The sequence below is a fragment of the Leptopilina heterotoma genome, unplaced genomic scaffold (assembly GCF_015476425.1).
Source record: "Leptopilina heterotoma isolate Lh14 unplaced genomic scaffold, ASM1547642v1 Lhet_65, whole genome shotgun sequence".
NCBI lineage: Eukaryota > Metazoa > Arthropoda > Insecta > Hymenoptera > Figitidae > Leptopilina > Leptopilina heterotoma.
Genome location: NW_025111152.1, coordinates 2,787,957 through 2,797,297, shown reverse-complemented (window position 1 = coordinate 2,797,297; position 9,341 = coordinate 2,787,957).

Below are 9,341 nucleotides of genomic sequence, written 5' to 3'. Positions count from 1 at the left end.
AGACGATCGTGCATATGAAACAAAATAAAAGTTTAAACATTAAATATTAAAATGATATAAACGTTAAAATATAATTATTTTATATCAGATTTTTTTAAATATTTAAAATCAACGTCTTGTGCTGAAATAAGAAAAACTTTAATAGTTCAAAATATTGGATGCATTTACTATTTTTTAGACGTTACTGACAAATGTGTTATATCTTGACATATTAAAAGTATTAAATTTACAAAAGAAAATTTAAATTCGCTACTTTAAAGACGTAATTTTACACGTTTCTATAAATATCCATAACGAAATTGTAAACTTATTGAAATTTTTTTTACAGTGTCACTATTTATACTGAAAGACGGAATATAATTGTGTATATAATTTTTAGTAAAAATAAAACTCATTCAAAAAAATATTAAATTTGTTACTTACTTTAATAATATTCCTTGATATCCTGCTTATTTGTGTAATTTTATTCGATTTATAGATTGAAAGCTGTCAAAGAGTTGGAAGTTAAATCACTCCTTTTATGTTTATACACTTATTTATGGTTCTCTTTTTTCTTAAATTTGCACATATGTTCACAAAACATACACGGAAAGAAAAAGTCCGTCAATCATTAATAGACTAGTATATTACTTTGAGACGGGACACAAAATCATTCAATGGATAACATACTTTGAGTCACAATCAGTGACGAGTTGCTTGCTAAAATTTAGAAAACTGTCATCAATATATAAAACTCGTTCACTAAAATTTAGAAAACTGTCTATTAAATTTTCTATGACTATCAAAAGCATTCAAAAAATTCAACTTCTTTCAGAATTATCCCTAATTTTAGACACTATTTGGTACAGAATGAACACATTTTTTTCGTTGCACAGTTCCGATATTTTATTTACACTCTTAGACGCTTTAGACCAACACATTTTCCAACACATTTTCGCACTTATAATAACTACACGTAGAAACGCACACTTATAACACTTTAAGTTTAGAAGCAAACTGTTCTTATATACCAAATAACAAAATTTTTCACAACTTGTGAGAAATGATTTTGCACTAATAACTACTTTTTAATTAGCGAGAAATATAAAAGAAAATATATTTTCATCGAGGTCAATTTCTAGACGCAATTCAACTGCAAATTGTTAGTTAAGTTAAATATTCACATTACACATAATAGTATATAGGGATATGTATAGCAGACAGCAAAAACACATGGACTATAGAGAAACCGGAAGAAATGCGCATCGGTACACTGCGCAACAATGCGCTAGTGAAGAGCGCCGATTTAGAATACGAGTCAACTAACGTTTCACAAACTTTCACTAATGATTCGTAAACATTCAAACAGCCATTGATAACAATTCAGCATTAAATCTAAAACAATTGGTCACATACTGGCATTCTAATCAATCCATGACTCGTTTTCAATCGTTAAGTAAAGTTAAGTAACCATCAACGGAAAAAGTGTCCCGTCTCAAAGTAATATACTAATCCATTAATGGTTGACGGACTTTTTCTTTCCGTGTAAATATATATATATATATATATATGGGACATTCCACGTCAACACGGACAGAGCTCTAAACAAAAATTGCTTTGATGGATTTAAACGTTCTAGGGCTTAAAAGATTTCTACGTTCATGTACTTTAAGATGCCGATGGGCGTTTTTTGCAAAATTCCATTTCCGATGCCAATAGAACTGTCAAAAGTCAAAAGGTCCAAAAATCTCAAAATACTTTTATGAATTAAAAGCAAAAAACGAGGTAAATTATTCTGTTACTCATTCTTTATCAGTTTTTAGGGTTCCCGAATATAAATCTAAAGTTTTTTTTTCAAATCGAAAATGGCGAATTCAATATGGCGGACAAAATTCAAATTTGATCAGATTCGATTAAAACTTGTTACTCGGGGGTTTTTAGGGTCGCTGATTACGAATCTGAAGTCACTTTTAAAAAATTCAAAATGGCGGATTCAATATGGCGGAAAAAATTTTCAAATTTGATCCGATTCCCTTAAAACGTGTTACTCGGGGGCTTTTGGGGTCGCAGATTATGAATATGAAGTTACTTTGTAGAAATTCAAAATGGCGGATCAAATTTTTTAATTTGATCAGATTTAATTAAAAAGTGTTACTCGGTGGTTTTTAGCGTATCTGATTATGAATTTGAAGTCTCAAACACAAAGTAACTTCATATTCATAATCTGCGACCCCAAAAGCCCCCGAGTAACACGTTTTAAGGGAATCGGATCAAATTTGAAAATTTTTTCCGCCATATTGAATCCGCCATTTTGAATTTTTTAAAAGTGACTTCAGATTCGTAATCAGCGACCCTAAAAACCCCCGAGTAACAAGTTTTAATCGAATCTGATCAAATTTGAATTTTGTCCGCCATATTGAATTCGCCATTTTCGATTTGAAAAAAAAAACTTTAGATTTATATTCGGGAACCCTAAAAACTGATAAAGAATGAGTAACAGAATAATTTACCTCGTTTTTTGCTTTTAATTCATAAAAGTATTTTGAGATTTTTGGACCTTTTGACTTTTGACAGTTCTATTGGCATCGGAAATGGAATTTTGCAAAAAACGCCCATCGGCATCTTAAAGTACATGAACGTAGAAATCTTTTAAGCCCTAGAACGTTTAAATCCATCAAAGCAATTTTTGTTTAGAGCTCTGTCCGTGTTGACGTGGAATGTCCCATATATATATATATATATATATATATATATATATATATATATATATATAGACTGACAAGGTTGATCAAATCACTATATATATATATATATATATGGGGCATTCCACGCCAACGAGAGACCCCTCGCCCCCATAATTGGTCTTAACGGAAATAGTTGTATGAGTACTTAAAATTTAGTTAATTACATCTGCTTTCATATTCTGAGTGGCAGAATAAAAAATTCAAGATGGCGGATCCAATATGGCGGAAAAAGTAAAAAAAATGTGCTTGAATTCACATAAAACTTCACTTAAAACTTCACTCAGGGGTTTTTAGGGTCGCTGAACACGAATCTGACATAAGATTTTTAATATTCAAAATGGCTGATCCAAAATGGCGACAGATTTCGAAAAATCATATAAAACTTTAATAATACTTATTACATGGGATTTTTTTGTGTTCTAAAGTTATCTCGTTGGTTTAAAGAATCAGATAATTACATCTTCTCAATAATCCAAGATGGCAAAATGAAAAATTCAAAATGGCGGATCCAATATGGCGGAAGAAGTATTAAAAAAGTGCTTGAATTCACATGAAACTTGTTTCTCAGGGGTATTTAGGGTCTCTGAACACAAATCTAACATCAGATTTTTAATATTCAAAATGGCGGATCCAATATGGCGACCGATTTCTAAAATTCATATAAAATTTAAATAAAACTTGTCTATGGAGAATTTAAAGGTTGTAAAATATTTTCTAGGTCCAGTCAATAAAGAAAAGAGTAAAAATGTCCCAGCAGTAAAAGTAAAAAGGTGTAATGGCCGAACTAGTGGAAGTGAGACATGTAGGTTCTAGCCAATAAAGGCAAGAGTGGAAATGTTCCTACTAGTAAAACTAAGAGTGTGTAATGGCCCAACTCGTGAAAGTAAGACGCGTAGGTTCTAGCCAATAAAGGCAAGAGTGGAAATGTTCCAACTAGTAAAAGTAAGAGTGTGTAATGGCCCAACTCGTGAAAGTAAGACGCTTAGGATCCAGCCCGTAAAGGCAAGAGTGAAAATGTTCCAACTAGTAAAAGTAAGAATGTGTTATGGCTTACTTACTTTCACGAGTTAGGCCATTACACACTCTTACTTTTACTAGTTGGAACATTATATATATATATATATATATATATATTATTTGTAATAAAAATATATTTTAATTGTTTTTTATATTTCTGTCGATAATAAATAACAATAACAAACCGAAATTGTATAAATACAATACGTGTTTTGAACGTGTGTTGACTGCTGGCGCGCTCTGGTGGAGGTTAGGGGAACTACTGCGAATGTGTCTCCGCTTGGCGGCCAAGTGCATGTACTGTGATGCGAGTACTCCTAATTTTCAAGTCGCTCTGTAGGCGCAAAATTTAGTATTAAGTGATTTAAGAATTATTTGTAAGGAAAAATTTTCGACGGTTGTAAAACACTTGTATAGCTAAGATTGTAGGCTTAAGACGGGTGTATAAACAAATAAATAAAAAAAAATACACAAAAACTAATTTCAAAGTGCGGACAGACAAAATGAAAGAATGAAATACGAAGATTATTATAGGGGAGCATAGTCGAGGTCGGACCACCTTTTGACTTTTTTTTAAAAATAAATTTGGTCAATTGAAGTATATTGTTGGAAAGTTCTGTTTAATAGAAACCTTTTTTCTGTACAAAGTAAATTGATTGGTTTTAAAATGAAAAAGTTATAAAGATTTGAAAAAAAAATTGTAGTCCAGATTGGCCCTTAAAGTCAAGGTCGGACAATGTTTGAAATTCAAAGGGCATTACCGTTAAAAAATAGAATAATATTTTTAGCGTTACGATAAATGTATTCTTTATTACTTACAACTTGTAAAGAGTTACAAATACAAAAAACAAAAAAAAAAAACGTTATTGCATGGTTGCCACAAAATCTAGATTTCAAAATTCCAGGCTTTTTCCAGGTTTTCCAGGTCAAAAATATTAAAAATTCCAGGTTAAAATTTAGGAATTATTTGTGATGAAAAAACAAGTATTTTACAAAACAGTGTTAACAATATTCATTATTATGTAGTTATAAGTTAATGTCCCCTTAAACAGTTAAAATCACAGGCATTTTCATGTCAAAGTGAGACAATAATACACACTTACCTATATTGTAAGGGTGATTTTTCTAAATGTGCTACTTTTGATATTCGATTTTTCAATTTATTTTTTTTAAATTATATGATTTTTTCTATTGAAACTACTGTGTTTCATACTCAAGAGTGAAAATTTAAGTTGCGCAAAATTAATTTGAAAATATTAAAGCCTTTCTTCTTTGAATTTTACTCGGGCCGATATGTAAAATTTGAATATTTATAAAAGCAATAATATTCCTCCTTTTTATAAATAATATATATGGAAAAATTAAACATCAGATCTTAAACTTTATTTTAATGTGCATTAAATTTTTTTTTAGAATATTTTTAATGTATAAAAACATCATTAATCATCATGATGTAATTTTAACTTTAATTGAAGACAAAATTTAAATATTTTTCCCACATATAAAACGGAGGTCCAAACATTTTTAAAATGCACATAATGATAGAAAAAACATTGTATTTTCTGGCACTTTTTTTTAAAAAATTTCTAAGAATTTGAAAAAAAACCATAAAAATTTAGTTTTCTTATAGAAGTCCTATTGGAGAAATGATAAAAAGACTTTGGAGATGAAATTATTTTAGTTATTGCATAAATTCAGTTGAATAAAATTGTTTAATTTTTTTTAATGATAACTAAGTGCTAAAGTTTTACTATAAAAATGGTTAATAATATTATTAGAGAGTAGATTTTATAAAATTAATCGAGACATCAAAAATGTCACTTTCAGAAGAATCAGTCATAATTAGAACATTCAAGTCATGTCTAAATTTAATAATTTTTATCTTTAAACTTTGTTCAAAATGTTGAACAAAAAACAACTAGTAACAAAAAATGTTGACAATCGTAATACTAATAAAGATATAAATTCCTTTTTTTAGAACAATCTTAACAACATTTTTCACAGTTTTAGTTAATAATTAAAAAGAAAAATTAAATTAATTTAAAGAGAAGATAACATGGAAAAGGAAAATTGTATGTATGTTAAAATTTTTAAAGAAAAATAACATGTTGAATGGAATTTTTCTTAATATCTTTCATTAACCAAAAAAAAAAAATTCCAGAAATTTGTTCAAATCCATGCTATTTCCAGGTTTTCCAGGTTGTGTGGCAACCATGGTTATTGTTACAAAAAAGTAACGCGTAACAGTTCAAACTTACTTAATGAAATAATTAACAAAATTTACAGGATTTAATATTATTTTTCTAATATCTTTTGCAAAATGTGTGAGTATGTGTGTGTACCAATGTTTTTTTGTATATTTATTAAAAAAGTATCTGTCAAGTTCATGTATTATAAATGGTGGTTCGACATTGACAAAATGCACCATTGTCGAATTGTTCTAATCAAAAAGAGATACGTTTCCGGATTCGATTTTTCACTTTATTTTTTTTTCAATCATGAATCCAACAATACTTCTGCATGCTTGCCTTGACGATTCCATGTTTTTTTATATTTTATTAATGGTTTTTCACGTGATGCACAAAACTTTTTTTTGAGCTTTTTTTGTACTGGAGCTCATAAAAAACAACACTACATTTAATTTTCCAAAAATGGAATATAACAAAAAGTTAGGTGCCACTAAGACAAGCTTCCCCAAGCATGCGCATAGGTGGCGCTAGTGAACTTGTCCAAAAAATCGCGAATGGCCTATCTTGACAGTGGTCCAACCTAGACTATACTCCCCTAGTTAATCATGAAAAAATATCTGCATACTTTCGATTTGCTAAACAATATTTAAAAAAAGCATACACAAAAACTAACTTCAAACTGCAGACAGAATGAATAGACAGAATTATCAGATTCTTATACATAGTTAATTTAAAAATCTCATTAATAAAATTATGAAAAATAAAAGAAATTTTTCCTTAAGAAAAGAAATACGAAACATACAAAAAAATTGTAGATTCTATTAGACTGAATAAAATATATGAAAGAAGACCTGTCTGGGCATGAAACAATAAAAAGTGAAGACGTGTAATTCAAAACGAAAAAGTGGTATATTCTAGAAATTGTTCGAGGGAGGGAAAAGGGAGTTAAAAGGAGAGGAAGGGAGAGAAAGACAGAAAGAAAGACAGAGAGAAAACGAGAATTAATAAAAGAATTTCCGGTTAGAATGACCTTTTTTCAAACTTAAACAGGAGCAAGAAATTCAATCACCGTTTCCTAGAGGCTAAGATGGCGCGATTGCTAGGAAAACTCCGGGCTCGAGAAATTTTTCTCCTCTCTCTTTTTTTCTCATCTCTCTTTTCTCCGTTATTTCTTCATCGTTCTTTTTCCTCTAACATTTTTCTTCTCTCAATTTTTTTTCCTCCCTTTTTTCATTTCATTTCAGCCTCTTTCGAAGGGAAAAGCGGACGTCTATATAATGGCAGCTACCAACTATTTCTTGGGCCGTCTCCTCATTCGTATTCGCCTCGTTATTACATTCAAAGTTCGCCGACTTCAGCATCCCAGGTTATGCAAGATTATCCGATTAACCGAGAACTTGCCTACTTGCTTAAACTTATCGTGTCAATATTCTTTTATTCTAAATTCTATTGGGAATTATCTATTCCGATTATATATGATTTATAATATTCGGAAGGGAAAATTTACATTTTTTCCTTGGCAATATATAGGTATGAATAAGCTTTTGTAAAATTCCAATATTTTCAAATAGGTTATTCATAGATTTTAATAATTTTCTTTACAAAAAACACGAATGCTTCTAAAAATTTTAATAAAAAAGTCCTGGAAAATACTATATTGTGCATCTATGGAGGAAAATTGTTAATTTCCAACGAGTGTAATTTGCAGTTAGAGGCATAGCGAGCGCAAAATTTCAGAGACAGGGTTGCCACAAAAAATTAATTTTGTTTTTCCCTGACTTTTCCCTGATTTCCAGACAAAATTTTAGCTTTTTCTCTGATCTTAAAGAATATTCTGATGTACTCTATAAAAATGATTAGATACTCAAAAAAATGTTCTATTACATTTATTAACGAATTTCTTTAATTGTAAAATTATTCGAAAACAGCAATAACTTCTTTTTTAAAAAAATATTTAATCATTATTATTTTTCCATAGGAATTAAGATTTTCAAAACATTCAAATTCAAATCTTTTTGAAGTTCAACAATTTATAATAATTAAAGATGACCGAGTGATAAGATCATTATTTTCTACTAGGTATAAGAAATATTTTTACTGTAGCTTCTTCAAAATTATATTCATCATTTCAATTCAATTATTATTTTCTAGAATTTTTAACTAAAAGGATTTTCAAAAGTTTCAAATTTAAACCTTTTGAAATTCAATAACTTTTAAGAATATTATTGTAAAACCTGAAGATACCGATCAATCCAAGTCGAGGACTCGGAGTTTTATTTAAAATAAAATAAAAAAAATTTTTAAATAAATTGTTAATAATAATTTAAACTTCCATAAAATTTAAAAAAAATTAAATTATGTGTGATTTGAACAGATCTCTAAAACTGAAATTTAGAGTTATATCTAATCCGCATATATTATCAGTGTGAAGAATCCGTATTTTTATGCCTGAAAATGATATTAGAAATCTCAAATTTTATGATTTATCACAATTTAGAGTGAGAATTATTCAATGAATGTATATTTTTCTTTTAGTATGAACTTATAAACAAATCCATTGACAATCATAAAAAATTGGACATTTTTTGAAGATAATATGAATTTTTTATTATTTCATTTCTTTATTTGAATCAAATTATCTCAACATCACACAATATAAACATTCTTTTTCTATTTCTTAATAAAAAACATGGTTTGGTACAACTTTCAATATAGGTTAGGTTTTCAAGTGTCAAACGAAAGTTTAACCTGAAAATACTAATAAATAAAAATATGTCCCACCCGTGATAACGCGAAAAACATTCGTAAAATATGGAAAGTGAAAACTGGGAATGAAACTGCATTTAAAATCATTTTCCAGAAACAAACAATTTTAAAAACAGTATTATGATAAACATTTCTGAATAAAATTTTGACCCAGCATACAAAAGTATGTATTTATAATGTAAAATAAATTAAGAACTTTTTTAAACAAAATATGGAGAAAATATCACTTTCTCACAAGTTCAGAAAATTTCTCGAGTTTAGTATATAAGGAAGTTGAGAACTGTATCTCCCAATGTACAGCGTGCGTGCGTTATTGCGTTTATTTGTATTTAAGTTAAGTTTATATGTATGCGTTTATAGGTTTTAACATAGATCTCCGAAATTGTATATAGTTTGTGTTTGTATAGTATGATGTATAGTATGATGCTTGCGTTAGCTCATTGGTGTGTGTGCGAAATACTTTCGAAACGATAATTCTATCCTCCTCCTTCCTACGTCTTTTTATTTCCTGTCCTTTTCGACTCACTCATAATTTTTAGTATTGACTATATTAAAGATTGAAATATGTATTTTATTCTAAAATTTAAAAGAACTATTTCAATTTTTCTTATTCTTTCGATACTTTCACGGACTGCGATTTTAATAT